The 17,778-nt window shown below is 36.9% G+C and overlaps 1 protein-coding gene across 5 annotated transcripts in view; it reads right to left on the bottom strand.

Moving 5' to 3' along the window:
* Positions 1 to 17,314, bottom strand: part of MEF2C (myocyte enhancer factor 2C) — a 175,501-nt gene extending 158,187 nt beyond the window's left edge. For all 5 annotated transcript variants that reach the window (XM_038765868.1, XM_038765867.1, XM_038765865.1 and 2 more), the window contains exon 1: positions 16,901 to 17,314. The gene's annotated coding sequence lies outside the window, so the exon portion shown is untranslated. The remainder of the gene's footprint in view (positions 1 to 16,900) is intronic.
* Positions 17,315 to 17,778: the final 464 nt, after the last annotated feature.

Raw genomic sequence — 17,778 nt, forward strand, 5'->3', positions numbered from 1 at the left:
ATGCCCACACTGTTCAAGCCATTTGGACGCCAGAGTATTGCAGTTTTCAGAGCTGCTTTTCCTTTAATTTTCAGAGGCATAATCACCATCGAATCATCTTTGAACAAATATATTTTGATGCTGGTTTATCAAGAGGCTTTCAAGGCAAACTTCTTATTTTAAAAATAATTTATAGGGGCTGTTTATTTGTTAAGGGGGAGTTAAAATTGTGTTTTTTAATTCAGTGTGGCCTGGCAGTGTTGAATAATTAAGAACAGTACTGTTTTTCCCTATAGTGAACACCCATTAGACCACCAGGATCACGGCCATTAATTATATCATAGTTTCCCAAGCATTTAGTACAGTATTCTGCACACAGTAAGTGTTCAATAAATACTGTTGACTGATTAATTACAAATCTGCCTCATACTGGCTTTAAATAACTCTGGCAGGGTAATTTGTCAGAATCTGGTGAATTTCCAGCATATCCTGATTTATGCTGATGTGGACTGCTAGCCTACTAGCCTATCTTCTATTGCACACCTTTCCCTCTAAAGATGTAGAATGCCTTCAGATTAGTTATCTAGTGGTGAAAGAATTTGTGTTCAGTGTTTTGTAATAATTTTGGTTGTACATGTACTTTCTTGGGCAATTGCCTCTTTTGCTATTGATAGAAATATTCTTTCAACAATAAGAAGTTTAAAAGTCTATTGCCAGAAGCATGAAACTAGAAGCTGAGAGAAAAGGTGGAAAAGTTGAACACTAGAACTGGTTTTCTTGGTCATATTAAATTTAATCGGCATATCCATATCATCTACTGCAAAGAAAACAAAGTGAATCACACGCATGTCTACAATGAAAATATGCTACATTTCTAAATAACGGTATCTCTTCTTTCAGGAAGAATTAGGAGAATTAAAAATCAATACAGACTTGGGATAGGACACAATTTTTAAAAGCGTAATGTGAAAATGGCCACAGACACTATTTTCAATTGGCCAGTGAAATAACCAGTAACCATTCCTCTCACATATGTAGGGCCTTGAACAACTTCACATACTTAATGCATTTACTTTGCTCAGGAATATGTAATGATTTTATTTGATATGTAATCAGGATTAACCCACTGAATAAGTATAACTATTCTTGGGAGGTACCTCTGGTTAAGACTTTTTTAAATCAGTGCTTGCTTTTGAAATTGATATTTGCAACACATGACAATTTTCTATTGCTTGATTTTTAACAATACACCAATAGGAAATTATGTAAAATATCTAAAATAGATATCTAAATTCTCAATTCAGTTATTCATTTATGTATATTTATTTATTCAATACATATAACGGTCACATGCAAATTGTTCAGACACTAACCTCATTAAAACAGTCTCTGATTTGGAGAGTGGAGGAATTTCATTATTATAGAAGTAATGTTTTAGTTATCAAATATGCCCAGAGAAATTACCTTCTGTGAAGAACGCACTGAAATTTTGAAGTGTTTTTGGAATGTTTGTTTTGTAAAGACTAGGTCCAAGGTCCTTACACTTCATCCTATTATTTCTTGGGAGAGTCCAATAACTTATGAATAATACCTAATTGAGGAAGCATTTCTTTGTAAAATAGGTGTGTTTAATAAACATATAGTTACTTTAATAGAATCTCAATCAGGTAGTGTAAAAGAGTTTTCTTACTTTAAGATGAATGCAGGTTATCTACTTTTAGATAACATGTAAACTCTTTGGATTCACTTCTTTGTGGGTAAATTTAATTGTGACAAATTTTAAAAATCCAAATTACCTATCATCAGACAATAGTCATTAAGTTAAAAAGACATATATATTAACACTAGCTAGTTTGTCTGGTCCAAAAATCACTTTTTCAAACAATGCCGTAGATTTAGTAAACCAATGAATCTTTTTTTGCTTCCTGATATGCAATTCATACAATTTTTTCAAAACGAAACAGTCAAAATTATATGCGCCTAATGGAAATTTAATGTCGCTGAATAAGCTAACCTTTAAATTTATGATGCACAATTTAAGCCTTTAAAAAAACTTCCCCAATTCCTAATTTGAATTTAGGAAAATCAATATATAAGTCCCGAAGCAGGCTTTGAACAAATATTTTAGTCTATGATTGTTACAAAAGTTTCTGAGAAATCTTTTTAGGGCTGAGCATTTGAGTACAATAAAACTAGGGCAATGCATATATTCTCAGTTACTCTTTTTTTAAAAAAAGCCTGTAGAAGTGACTACAGTGGCATGTTCTGACACATTCTTTTCATAAACTGAACCCTGTTAGTGACAGCAGAACAGATTGTGTGCATCTGCTGGGAATGAGCCAGATGACAGTGGAAAAAACGCACATGGATACCTTGGCAAACAAATAAAAAATGTAGAAAAAAAAGAAGAAAGTTCTCAACTTTAATTGAAACATTCTTTCCAAGATAAAAATCATCCAAGCACCTCTTGTAGTCTGCCTGTTTTACATATACAAGTATGTTTTTAAAAGTCCCTTATAATTAGAATTATTTTATCCTCCTTAAATTTTAAAAAAATGGCCCAATTTGATTCGGACAAGTTTTTCCAAATTAGTCCATGTAGCAAATAGCAAGGTTTTGTTCTTAATCACTCAGTTGGAAACTTTGTGATCTGATGTAAAAACAAAGTAAAAAACCTAAGCCAACCACCCGATAACCAAACTAGTTCTAAATAGCTAACACAGTCATATTTTAGGCTAATAGTCTGAATGGATGAACTTGCAAATTCCATCAGTATTCATAAGTTTATGTCAACTTTTTCACAAGTCTTTCCCTCAAGTGTTGGAGGTGCAGTGTGTGGTATTTAAAAAAAATGGGGGCCACAGCAAATAAAATATTCTGCTTATGTGTAACTGACACTTAGGAAGACTAATCACAACAATATTTTATTATATGCTGATCAACTACAGTATTGTTTTAACAGTTGGCAAAATAATATCTGAGAGCACTCAATATAAAACAAATGCATTTGAATAAATTACAGCTAGAAGTTCTTTTGGATGCTATGATTACAATGAAAATCTATTCTATACAGTATACAATGCAAATGTAAAACTGAAGACAAAGTTGTTTAATACATTAGTTGTCTGCTTGAAGCAGCTGCAGTCAAAAAAAATCCTGGTGATTAACAGCCATTTTCCACTAATCATAACCTTGGAAAAAGGCTACTAAGAGGGGGATGGGGTGCAGATGGTAATAATTCTCAAAGGCCATGTGCTATAGAGGGCTCAGTTTTTTCTGGAATTTTTTTAATGTTAAAAACTGGTAGAGTCATCTTATTTACCTACAGGTTGGTCCACTTTCTAAGGGGTTCTTTTGCTCAGTTCTCTTCAACCAACCATAAACAGGCAGACCAAAACGAGGCTAAATACAAAGTGTATTTCTATTATTTGTATTTGTATTCTATACAAAGAATATAGAAACTTTAAAGGACCATTCAGGATCTTCAAAAAAACAATGGCGGGCTTATCTACACCCACCTTGAAACTGTATTTATTTCTGCGACACTGCAAAAGTAAATAGTGACTGACAGTTTTCAGGGAAAAGATGTTGTTCCAGAAACTGATAAATGTCAGGGCTTCAAAACACTCCCTGAATCTAGAAATGGTATTATTTTCTGGTCCTTTTTAATGTTGTGCCATCTTTCTCTATTATAAATCACCTCATGTAAGACCTCAGGTATCATTCTGAATTTTGTGCAATACCATCTCAATCTTACCATCCAAAATGTTTTTTATAATATCCTATAAAACAACAAGTTGTAACCAAATGCAAAAGAACTGGAGGGCTGGGATTAATTTACAGTTCCTACACTGAAAAGTGCTAATACATGGCCTATCTTGTAACTAGTACGTTAATATGTATGCTTATAAATTATATCCAATCAAAAAGTTAATGAAACTCATGAGACACACATTACCATAAAGGGATACGCAATTTAAAAAGCATACAATAAACTATATTAAAGCTTAAAAGACACCAGAGTTCTAGAGAAGAGTGTTTTCGAAACTGCTGGAAGTCTTAAAATTTTTCTGAACCAACTAATGCCGTGAGGAAATATTTAACTAAACAATTTAACTAGAATCCAGATGATCAGATTTGAGGGTTCTCAGATATCTTTTGGTCAAAAGACAGATTTTTCTTTCCAATATTAATACAACACAATCTTAAAAAAGGTAACTAAAATCTGTGTGGACTCTATAGTGCTCAGAAGAAGACTTTATTGAATGCTACACCACTGGAATTTTCCAACCACAAAAAATGAGGGCATTTGCTTCATCTCTCAAGGATGACACAAGGACCTAGTAGTTACTTAGGGAAAGAAATACACAGGACTAGGTGATATTAAGTCACTGATGCAGAATCGCCTCCAGAATAGACGCTGACCTAAAAGAAGTTCATTTTGGAAGCACATTCAGAATTCTCCTTCTCTGGCTTTAGGGTATCCCTGAGCCTTTCTTAGGGGTAAGAGTGAAAATAACTTCCTTTCCTAATGTTTCATCTTGGACAGAAAGGTACGGCATTAAAACGTCAGATTTACTTTGGAAGTAAATAAGGGCGGGGAAAAGTCCACATCACCTAAAAATTTTGAGAACTTTTTTGAACATAATATTAATACCTTACCTAAGATATCATGGAGAGATTACAATTAACACCAACAATAAACAGCCTGTGGCTCAATGATTCAGCTAGCAAGGGGTCTCATTTCAATTAGAAAACATTAAATTTATGGGAAACATAAACATCACAGGGCTCTCCAAGTTTTCCTGCTTAATTTCTGCTGGACTTCCAACATGTGTAACTATGTTCTGTCTCGCTATTCCTTTCACACGGACCTTCCCCTCCTCTAGTACTGAATAGAAAAGCCAATAGCATCATTTATTCATTCAATCGTATTTATTGAGCGCTTACTGTGTGAGAGCACTGTACTAAGCGCTTGGGAAGTACAAGTCGGCAACATATAGAGACGGTCCCTACCCAACAACGCGCTCACAGTCTAGAAGGGGGAGACAGACAACAAAACAAAACATGTAGACAGGTGACAAAATCGTCACAACAAATAGAATTAAAGCTATATGCACACCTATTCTTCACGTGGTGAAAAGACATTCCCACGTGGGACAGGGACTGTGTCTAACCTGATTATCTAGTATCTACCCCAATGTTTGGTTCAGTACTTGACTTGACAAATGCTAGAGTTACTTTATCAGATTCCTCAGCTAAAAAATTATTATATGCCATTGGAGTAAACCATTCACTGACTTTCAGCTAAGAAGGAGATATCGCAGGACTGACTGGTTTCACCTACAAAGAGGCTTTCCTTTGGCTATTCATAATTGAAGCTCCTGAGGAAAGATTTAGACAACTGCATTGTCTTGTGAATTGCGCACATCTATTAAGATCAGGAAAATGAAGACTTGGTGACACATTACACTTTTTGTAATGTCACATCATAATTTAGCAGTCCAAGTAGAATTGAGAACTCCTATAATTCTATGTTATGGTGTACTCTCGGAGGAGGGAAAAGGCAAGGGTTAACAGAAATACAAAAAACAGAAGAAAAGAGGGGTGATAGTTTTAAATGAAGTTTTTGTACCAACAGTCTGCACAGTACAGTTGGTTGGAATTCCTAACCTGGGCTCTATAGCAGAGGTGGCTGGAAAACACTTGTTTTGTGGCTTTGAATTGTGGAATATATTCCCAAAAGGTTTACAAAAACCAGAGTTGTATGAACTCCTGCATGCTGCTGATGGACAACTCTCCCAAGTTCTTAGTATAGTGGTCTGCACACAGTAAGTGCTCAACAGATCCATTGACTGATTAAACAAATGGCTTTATAACTGGAACATACTTCAACATTTTGGGGCCGATCAGATCTTAAAACTGACTCAGGTTTTAAGATCTTCTGAAACACCACAATGTGGTTTTTTGGGGTTTTATTTTTGTGGGGATGTGAATATGGTGCCAAAGGACATTTCCGCTGGACCACCCAACAATTCAATCAGCTGACTTCAAAATAGATGGGAACCAGCTACCTAAAGGTATTAAAACACTTGAGAGAAGCAACTTGGCCTACTTGAAAGAGCATTCATTCAGTTGTACTTATTGAGCCCTTACTGTGTGCAGAACACTGTATTAGGTGCTTGGAAAGTACAATTCACCAATAGAGACAATCCCTGCTCACATCGGGCTTACAGTCTGGGGGGTGGGGGGAAGGAGTCTAGGGCATAGAACCAAGAATCAGGAAAGAGAGGTTCTAGTTCCAGTTCTGCCTCTGTCCTGCTGTGTGACCTTGGGTATTTCACATAACCTCTCTGGGCCTCAGATAATAACAACATTTGTTTGGTGCTTACTATGTGCCAAGCACTGTTCTAAGCACTGGGGTAGATATACAGTAATCAGGTTGTCCCACGTGAGGCTCACAGTCTTAATCCCCATTTTACAGATGAGGTAACTGAGGCACAGAGAAGTAAAGTGGCTTACCCAAGGTCACACAGTGAACAAGTGGAGATCCCTTACCTGTGGATAATAATAGTAAAGATGGGGATAAGATATATGATCTCGCTCTCTCTAAGACTGTGAGCCTTGTATGGGATTGTGACTATCCACATCTACCCTAGAGCAAAGAAAAGAGTATACACTTAATAAAAACCATTATTATCAATAATTTTGTTTTTACCTCATTCTTGTTCTATGAAGATTTGTTTCAAGAATTATCATGGAGATCTCAGAAGAAGGGAAGCATAAGAGTTTGAAAATGTTTGATAAGCACCTCCCGAAGCATACGGTGGATGATAAAGAACTTCAACCTCAAGGGCAAGCAAATCTCAGCCAAGCACATCCTGACCGTCTCTGCCTGAATTTCATCGTTGCCTTTGTAGTGGTTAAAAATTTCACTTAAAAAGGACTAGATCCAGAGTTAAACTATTTCTCTTCAACGTTCAATGGCTTTAAAGTAGCTCTTAGATAAATAATGGTTACGAACAAATCACTGCACAATTTTAAAAACCAGATTTGTTATTCTTCTTCATTTAGTTAAGCATAATAATCCAGACAGGAAGTTGGGTTTGGATTTATACCTATATATTCAGCACATTAATATTAACGGTTCTCGAAAACTGGCTGAGAAGGCAGCCTTGCTAGGCCACAAGACGTTTCCTTTGGACCACCCAGCAATTCAAAAGCTGCCTCCAAAAAAGATGGAAATTAGGCTTTTAAAGGTTATTCATGAATTCCTGGTCACCACCTTCTTTTTCATTTGTTTTAAAAACACTATTGCTCAGGGAAGATTTCTTTAAAGAATTTACCAAAAGGCACTTTTGGCATAGGTACTGGAAATTAGGTTTATACAGGTATATGGTAGACTGTGAATAGTTAAATATTCTTGCTGAACTCTCAGTTCATCCATTATATGGGTGTTCATTTATCTGGCTAGACCGCACTTTGATGTCAGAAGAAACAGTCATGCACACATTTGGTGTCAGTCAAGACTGGCCGTCTGTATTGTGAGACTGTAAGCTCATTATGGGCAGGGTACGTATCTGCTAATTCTGTTGTATTCTGTTCTCTCCCAAGCGCTTAATACAGTGCTCTTCACATAGTAATCATTCAATAAATACTACTGATTGATTGAGCTTTCTTTAACATGGACTTCATCAGGAACATAACCACTACATTATAGAACTGAGTGAGTTTTGAAACTTATTAAATTTTAAACTCCAAGTACACTTCTGATCAGTGAATGAAATATTATTTATGAAAATGAATAATGATAATGATAATAAGAAGAAGAACAGTGGTATCTGTTAAGTGCTTACTGTATGCTGAGCACTATACTAAGCCCTGGATTAGATGCAGGATAATCTGGTCGGACACAGTCCGTCCCACATGGGGCTCACAGTACAAACAGAAGGGAAAAAAGATACTGAATCCCCATTTTACAGTGACAGTATATCTTTTGGATGTTTCCCATACAATAATCCCATTCTTTGAGGAAAAAAATTACAAATAACTATCCTATATAAATGTTTTTGAAAGACTTTTGGTTCCAACTATGCCTCATTAGTCAACATCTAAGCAAAATGAATTCACCATTTTTTCTAGCGTGCAAAAAATATTTTAGAAACGTTCAGTAGATTTGGGATTTTGTCTATATTCCTCTGACCTCGATATTTTTTTTCAGAAAAGATTAAACAGAAACTTCAACTTGCAACCATTCCAAAAAAAGTGTGCATTCCCGGCAAGATAGAAGACTGACAAACGAATGTGATGAAAACGCTCCCTCTCATGTTCATAATTTTGCAGGTAAATGAAATTTTAATTATGCTTTATGAGAAAATCATATAGGAAAACACAGCATAATTTTAAATCTGTTATGACCTCGTAGATGGTTTAGTTGCTAATCACTTCTATTTGTTAATGGTTAAAGTAAGCTATATATGCATTATGTTTAGGCAATAACTTAATTTAGGACAAGACTTGCTATATAACAGCACTATCCCCTAATATTTCTAATGATTTTGCTAAATGTTAATTTTAGAAATCTGTAAAATCTGCAATTTGGAGACACCCTCATATCAATCTACTACAGACTTTAGGGGCAAACAGGGTCCTTGGGAACATCAATTTTGGAACACGATATTTTTTATTCTTGTCAACACAATCAAATGTAGCAGATGGTTAAAGATCAGATTTATCAAATTTTTTCTACAGTTTTAGGACACCAAATTCTCAGAGATTCACTCTCAAAAAAATCTGCTACTTTGCACGCACAAATTGGTGAATTCATGTGGATTACAGTATCTACTATACTTGGGGTGGAAGCAAAACTGATCAACCAAAGTTGAGAAGCAGTGTGGTCCAGTGGATAGAGCACGGGTCTGGGAGTAAGGAGGACATGGGCTTTAATCCTGGCTCTGCCACTTGTCTGCTCTGTGAACTCGTATAAGTCACTAAAATTCTCTGTGCCTCGGTTCCCTCAACTGTAAAAATAGGGATTAAGGTTGTGAACCCCATGTGAAACAGGGATCGTGTCCAACCTCATTAGCTAGTATCTATTGCAGCACTTAGCACAGTGCCCGGCATACAGTAAGCACTTAGCATAGACTATTGAAAAAGTCCACATTTTCCACTAGTTTGCTTTATGTGTTTTACCCCAAATGATTTTCAAAACTTACTATGGAAAAGATTTCTATCTGTAAAGCATTGCAAAATGTCCTGTGGGCTAGTTATTTTCACAGATCAGTGTGGTGAAGTCTATTTGGGATGCACAGTAACGGCAATTTTCTACCCAAAGTGTGACCTGTTTTTGTGGTAGAGTGAACACCCTTAATCAAGCGAAGTTCATAAAAAGATATGACCCTTCATATATTTTAGACATATGGGAATGGTCTGTTCTCTATCACACCTATTACATAAAAATATGTAAGCTATACAGGAATGAGAATACAGCTCGAAGAATCCACTCCTCGCCATACGCCCTGCTTAAAGCTCTTGGAATTGGCTGAAATATCAAACTAAGAACCATGATCAAGGAAAACTGCTCCTCTTCCTGTCCAAAAACTCAAGACTCATATAGTCAGTTAGAAACTGTGCGTCTAGACTGTGCAACCAGGCAGTAGAAAAAGGCCAGAACCGAGGCTGAAATCACTCTATCCCCCGAGAGTGAAGTTTATGATGTGGCACAACATGTACTTGTATCTGGTCTGAAGCCAGGAAGACTTCTTTTTGCACACTACTACCACTGACCCACCCTTCACATACAGAGAACACACACACACAATCTCAGAAACCAGCGTACCGTGACTGAAATTAATTTTTCTTTCTTAATATTATGCATTTCTATTTTTATAAAAAAGATGAAACTAGAGTAACTGCCTTTTAAATAGAAAACTATCCCCAAACTACTTTTCAATAAAGCTGTATAAGTTAAATGGTACACTTACAGTGCCACCTACATGAAGGGTATAACCTAAAGCATCTGCTCATTTACATGTGTTCTGTTCAAATTTTTAAAAATACAAAAATTATCTCAAAATACAGAAACATGATATAGTCATATGCATATTCACAAAATGTATTCATAAAAATGCATCTCTGACTGCAAAATGCTGTAAAATAACACAAGGGTTTACTTGTTTGACATAATTTATAAAATGAAATGTTCCAGTTAATCACTTTTAATTAATAAACATTACATTTAACTAAATTCCAGGCCCAGTGTTATGTTAAGCCAAAGTAGCAGCTACTCCACTAGGTCAGTATTGTAGCACTTTCTAGAATATTTACATTTACAGAAATGAACAAAATCAGTTTGTTCTGCTTCCATTTAGATAACTCCTTGTCTGAGGGACTCATTAATATTAGACGTTTTATCACCCTTATAATATGCATGTATATACATCTTTGATTAGGTTGCACAATTTTTTGTTGCTGAAAGGACAGAGTTTCTACCATTCTGGACTAATTGCGCATTGAGTATTCACCACTGTCAGGGAACAACACCTACACTTTTTGTCTAATATGCTGGAGACACATTTCCTCTTCATAAAACTGAAATGAATTCTTCATCTGCATCTGATATACAAAAATGAGACAAGAAGAGGAAAACCAGGCCACTGTCTCTCTGGACGCTGTTTGGGAAAAGAAGGATCTCACCAGGGATTGCTTCAAAGATCAGTTCCTCATGACTACAAAAACAAGCTTAGGTGTGTTTTTTTTTAATGTAAATCACTGCTAGAAGAGTTGTATCGCCATTCTGCATGAATCTTAACTGATTACTGTATGAAAAGCTAAACATTATTACATTCTTTCCGAATGTCTAGCATTAAGAATTAATAAAGTCTCTATAATGTTTGCCTTTCTGCATTATTAAAGAGTAATGATTCGTGTGGAAATCTGCCTGTAACAGGTTTACTTTGTTTTTGTTCTTTTTACTATCACAAAATTCTTTTAAGATGCCGTAAAGACCCTTTTGTGTGAACTTTGAAACAGGTTCATACTGAAAGGGAAAATATAAGAACTCATCCTGCGTAATGGCATGGCAAGATACAAAAAGTCGTTTTAAAGATAAATAAAAACGTGACTGAACTATGAAGTTATAATACAAATTGCAAATTGGAGTTGGAGGTGTTCCAGAAATATAAGGAATTTCCAAATTTAAATTTACATTGCCTTATGAGAGTCAAAGATATTAAAGATTGCAAAGATCTGTTATATCATCATACCCACTCTCCTTCCACTGTGGAATTCATCTTTTGATTGTTTGAGTTTTGTTCAAATCAATGTACAGCAACTAATGGTGGGTGGAAGCAGGTTACATTGTACTAAACGCAGGATGGAGAAGTTCCTACTTTCTTTGCCCACTGATTTGTACCCAGTTTTGGCCTCGATTTTATGAACTGCAAAATGGAACAATTCTTCCAGGCTCCTCAGATGAGTACAGGAGGTACAAAAAAATGTATCCCCAAACCATATTGTAATTACTCAGTGTCACATATATTTTAATAAAATCAGATGGTATAACTTATAGATAGACTATTCAGGGTATTTTCCAAAATTGTAGTTACTGATATTTTCATCTTTAGTGTTCATTTTTCTGTATTTCTTCCATTCATTTTTTTACATAAGACCACCCACAACAGCGATCTGATTATTATCTTATTATTATTATCTTATTATTATGACCCTAATCCTAAAAATGTCTCTTATTTTTTTCAAAATGAGGCGGGGGGCGGGCGGGTTGGCAAAGATCAGCTCCTTCCTATATGTTTGTTCCTTTGGACAAAAGGAACAGCCTTTATTTGGGCTCCCTTGCAGTCTTCAAAATATGTCTAACATGCACACATACTTAACTGGCCCCAAATACTGACCAATTTACAGTACAGTACCTATAATACAGGCCTACCTGTACTGCGTTCTGAATTAAATAGGGCAAAAATATGATATGCTCATAGGTATGAGAAAATAGGGACCTCCTATAACCTGCATTTAGGTTTAAAACTCCCATTAATCTCAGTAAGACTGTACACAATCCAAGATAGTTATATCTAAAGACACATGGATCATTTATCATGAAGAAGCCATTAAAAGTGTTAAGGTTCTTTACCTGATTATATGAATTTAATATATGTGCAAGTGGAACTCCTCTAGGTTACACTTGGAAACCACCTTCAACATGAATGAATGAATCTGCAAACGTATGTATACAGCTTTTGATTTCTACATACCACTTAATTATGACAATTCTATTCTTTTATCATTTTACAGATTATCACTAAAATCTTTCAGAAAAAGATAGAGTCCAATAAATTAGCAGGGCAGCTTTCTTGAGTCATAAATCAAATCCTACAATCCACACTCTGAATTACAAGTGACAAAGTCTTGTAGGCTGTCTCTTGCTGCCCATTAATAAAATCAGATAATCCCTATTTGTGGGAATAAAAAAGGGGTATTTCTATCTTTGCTCTCACCTCCAAACTCATCTTTTTCTACCTTTACAGAGAAATGAAGTCTTCCAGTTGCACAGATTTCAAAGACACAGGATACCTGTCAGGATTTAATATCCGTTTCATATGTTAGTGTTAAAAATGATATGGTTTGTGTTGGCATTACAGAATGTCCATTTGTAATTTAGCTATGAGACAAGTCTGGATACTTTGAACGCTACTTCATTTTCCTGGCCTACAAAATGGAAGCTCTATTTTTCCACCCATTTCAAAAATTTGTGATAAAAAGGGTTAAAAAATGCAATTTAGAGCATGAGGGTAATAAAAGTCACTAAACCTTAGTGAGAGTAATGATATGAACACAGAAAATCTGTAAATGTGTACACCAATAATCCAGGTAGGTGAAACATCTCATTTATTGAAACTTCCTATCTGATTGTAACAATGCCCAGAAAATTAAATGCATAAATATTAATTTTATGTATCACATAAGATACAGGCAATGAAAGTGCAATGTTTACATTTATGGGTGACTCATTAGTGTTTTATTGTGTGAAACACTAGGAGGCATCAGTTGGGTAAAAAAGGAGTTCAATTTAGAAAGAAGAAATTTACTGCAGAATTGGACGTGAAAGGGCTTGGGCATTTGAAAATGTTATAATCTAAACCATAATTTTATTCACCACTCCAACTGTCAAAACTTTATAGTCTACTGCAAAGTGTGATTATATTTTAACACTTGTCAAATGTATATGCATTTGTCATATAACTTAAGTGCAATATGCGGCCTGAATACAGCTAAATAATTTTTAAGGCGAATATTTTCAGTAGTAAGAGACCATAATGAACGTTCACTACTACTCTTTTTTCTGTTCAGTTACAGAACTAAAGCATATTACGCCATGAAGGTGCTGCGTGAACATTTCCATTAGGACAAATTTAGAGCATTGGCAGTTTAAAAAAAAATTAAAATATTGCATGACAAGAAGGCATAACTGTTCATTAGGCTATACTACAGCCTATTATTTTACTTAAGCCCATTACACCACACATCTTGGGGTCCTTACTCTTTTACTGGAAATCATCATTTAAAAACTGCGTTTTCCATTTTCTGAACTATCTTACACAGGGTTAGAGTATTCTTAGTTAAATCAATTGAAATGGGACCGCGCCTCCTCTTTCAGCAGTAATCAGCTTTTATCTCTGACCTATCAAAATGACATGTGAACTGCCTAATCCTCCTTTTATAAGGTACATAAGACTTTATTGTCACTGTTGGTTTTGTGAATCGCCTCCATAAGCTGATCTGATTTCCCAAAGATGACAGATCTCAGAACAGCCAAGCTTTTCTGACTCAACAGCCCTGTAGTCAATGTGACAGTGAGATTAAGGTACAGTACTGAAGACATCAGTTTTTAATCACCTGTCCACAAGCACCATATTTGACCACCAGCTCTCAGAAGATTATCTGAAATCCTTTTAGAGTATCCAGGCAATTACAGTACTTGTAAAATTAGGGTGGGTGTGTACACGTTATTTTGAATGCTTTGATTTTTCCCTTCTACCATTAATGTCCGCTGTGCGGACATCACTTCTGAAATATGGGGCAAAACTTTTGTCCCCATGCCTTAAGAGTCCTTTTTATGACCCTTAAATTTGACGTTCAACTTTTCTACGATCCTTGATTTATACGTCACCAATATTAGTCCCGATTTCAAAGACTTGTACAAACTGTCATGTATTCTAAATATTACTATAGATTCATTTTCCTATTTTGTTATACTCTGAGATTTTTACAGGCTCAATATAGAGGTAATTGGGGAAGTTTAACCACAAATTATGCTGAAATACTAAAAAAAGAAAGTTCCTAAAGATAACAAAATTTTGTAGGATTCTATTTGTGCAATTTTTAAAAAAGGCATTAAATTACAATAGTACTACTTTACGCATGCAGATATGCAATTTGGTAAACTGTTGGCAAATGGAAATATATATAAATAATATGTATGTCTGCATGTGTGTGTATGTGCGTGCGTATAAATTTGAAGACAGATATGTGACAGTCCTTTTAGTCTTAACACAAATATTTTTTGTTTACTATGATTAAAATTGATATTTTTCCTCCAACTAGAATTGTTTTATTGATACATTTATAAAGCATTTGGAAAATTAACCTGTTACAAATAAAAACAAAAAAACCCACAACTAGTAAAATAATTTTGCAACTTCTACTCAGCATCAACAATGAATGGAGTTACATAAACACTCATATTTTTGTTTTAAGATGTTGAAAACATCCCTAACAGCATGTCTGAATACCTCAAGGGGTAAAATGAACTGTTTAAGAAAGATTGTCCAGTGCTTGTGGACGAAGTTAAGGATTATGATCTGTCAAACCTATCTATCTGACAACACACTGCGTATTTACATAAGCTAACAATGTTAAGTACTTTACATGTAAAATGTTGTCTTTTAAAAACTTACACATTATGGCAATAATGCGGGAAAACGCAATAGCAAAATATGGTAGAATTTTGTCAGGTTTGGCAAGACTAGAAACGTATATGACTAAAATATATTACTTTACATAGTTTACGAAACATGTTGATCTAAAATGTTTAGTCCAAACATATTTTGGTAAACCTCTGAGTTATTTAGTCTTGATAACTACTTGATAATACCATTAAAAATCATTTCAAGGAACACATAACTGAATATCCTAAAAATGTTGGTTTCCTCTTTTTCCACTATCCATTTTGGCTATCATATCTAATTTTGTCTCGAATTTTTAAAGGAAGGTGACATGATGACAGCTTCAGGAGTACTTTTGTACTTATTTAAGAATTTCACGCGTGAATACGGGGGAAATGATATGGCACATTAATTACTTTATTTAGAAAGTGCCAAAGCAATAAAAAATGCAGTTTATGAGCCAGGCATATGTCTTGAGCATCCATAAATGATGACATAATTAATACTGACTACACATGAAAGCCAAGATTTTGAAAGTCACTAACTGTGTATTTTAAACTAAAATCAGTACGGAATACAGAGGTTAAAATGGGTTCACAGGTGGTTATATTCCCATGTCCAGCCAAGCCTCCAGGGATTAGAGTTATTATACTCCACATAAACATCTTTACCTTGCAACCACAGTGCTATGCAAGGTGCCGGTGAAAGGAGAAGGCAAGTCACTTTTTAGACGAGTCTAGGAAAGACAGCTGCCTCTTTTTTAAATGCTTTCATATACCTATTCGAGCAGAGTGCATTTTGTAAGTTAGTTCCTATTAAACTTAAAATCAAATTCACGATAGCAAACTGCATACTGTGTCAAGCTCTTCTCTTCGAGAACCAGGAAAATACTGGCATACAGCCCGACCTTGCTTAATTATACTGTCTTCGGATTTGTGTTTAAAGGTACTTTATATAAAAGGAACATCTTTAATGAGCTTATCCTCCCCAGGGCCTAACGGGAAAAGGTTTCTCCTAAAGAAAAGGAACTGCTGAGCCCCACAGCCCGAGATAACTCCAGTAAAAGTTTCATTTAGCTCTCTCCCCTAATTGCCACATTTTCCTTTGGCAGATGACACGGGTATTAAAACTGAACTGGTACTCCTTCCACGGCTCTGCAGGCAAATTCTGCATTGAATGATTCGAAAAACCCCCAAGTCCTCAGTGAAGACACAGAGAAATGGACTCTGGTCTCTGGATGGCCGCATCTGTGTCCAACTTTATCACAGACTTTTGGTAACTTTCATCCAAAGGCCGTATGGAAGAGGATTTAACCTTGCTTGTTTTGGGTTCCTCCTCCTGCCCCCCTCTCCCAGGTACATATTGGCCCTGACCTTTAACACCAATGTGAATGCTTAAACCCACAACTTGCCTTCTGAAACGTGCAGTCCTGGGGTAGGACTTCTTTTTAAACCGACAATTTGAGAAGTCCTTTCCCATCCTAGTTCTTGGGGGAATAGATGGGATGCCCTGGCAGGTCATCAGGCAGACAAGACAGACAGGGCCGGCTCTTCCCCCCAACTGATCTCAAGAAATAAAAACCCTGGCTCCATGCAGACAAGGTGAGGTTGGGAGGAGGATGGTGGTGGCATCTTTCCTCGGCTCCATTTGGCTAGAGGGTCCATGGCAATGGGGGAGAAAGATTACGCCAGGGCAAGTCCAACATTATCCCTCATCTCCAAAAGGCTAAGGACACCAGCTAACTTTGGGGAACTTTCAAAGCCAGCGAGAAGGCAGCAGGCCCAGGGGTGACCTGCAGAGATTTCACCCCAGATTGCCTGCAAAGTTACTTTTGGGGAAGGATGGGGAAATACCTCTTTTTTAAAGGGGGGGCCCACTGCAACCTTCCCCAAACTCCCCCCCTCTGAGAGTGCAAAGCCAAGGCTGCGGTCCCCTTATCGGCCCGAACCGTCAGCTGTACTTACAGGAGAGAGACCCCGATCGGACTAGTCCCGGGGTTTATTTTCCTTCCTCGGGAGATGCAACAAAAAAGGCGCGGTAATTTGGGAGTCCTTCCTCCAGCCTTGCCAAGGGTCTCCACCTGAGTCACCGTGCGGCCGCCGCGGACGAACCACCCGCCGCCTTCAAAGTCAATCCAATAGCAGCAGCCGGGCGATGTCTGGGGTGCGTGGATGTGTGTGTCTCTGGGTGTGTGTGTGTGTCTCCGTGTGTGTCTGGGTGTGCGCACGCGTGAGTGCGGCGGGGAGGAGGAGGAGGAAGGAGAGGGAAAGAGGAGGGGAGGGAGGAGAGGAAGAGGAGGAGGAAAAAAAAAAAAGGTGAAAGGAGTTCGCCGCTGGCCGGATTCGCAGTCACCGGACTCGTCCTGAAAAAGGCGTCCGGGAAGGAAGTGGCAAGAAGACGGATGGAGAGCAGCTCACTGCCTGGGGAGCATCATCGCGGAAAAACAGAGAAGGAGCCAACCAAGGGTTGGGAGTCAAAGCTGCACTCCTGATGGGGTGTCTTTTTTTGTTGATATTGTTGTTTGGTGTCTCCCACCCTCCCTCCAGCCACCCTCTCCTTCTCCTCCTTCCTCTCTCTCTCTCTCTCTCTGTCTCTCCCTCTGTCTCCCTCTCCCACAATCCCAAACGAATGACTCTGTCCTCCCGAGCTGGAGAAATCATCAGTTTCACTCTTGCTCCAGGGGGCGGGGCCAGCCCTTGAAGCATTTTAATAAAACAAACATACAGCGGCTCCTTCCTCACCCCTCCAGTCTCAACTAGATTGATAAATTACTCCACTCCGCTCCTTTAATTATGTATATGGGATGCAGAATAAATCACTGAACATCAGCACCTCAATCAAG

Source organism: Tachyglossus aculeatus, chromosome 23 (genome assembly GCF_015852505.1).
Source record: "Tachyglossus aculeatus isolate mTacAcu1 chromosome 23, mTacAcu1.pri, whole genome shotgun sequence".
NCBI classification, from domain to species: Eukaryota; Metazoa; Chordata; class Mammalia; order Monotremata; family Tachyglossidae; genus Tachyglossus; species Tachyglossus aculeatus.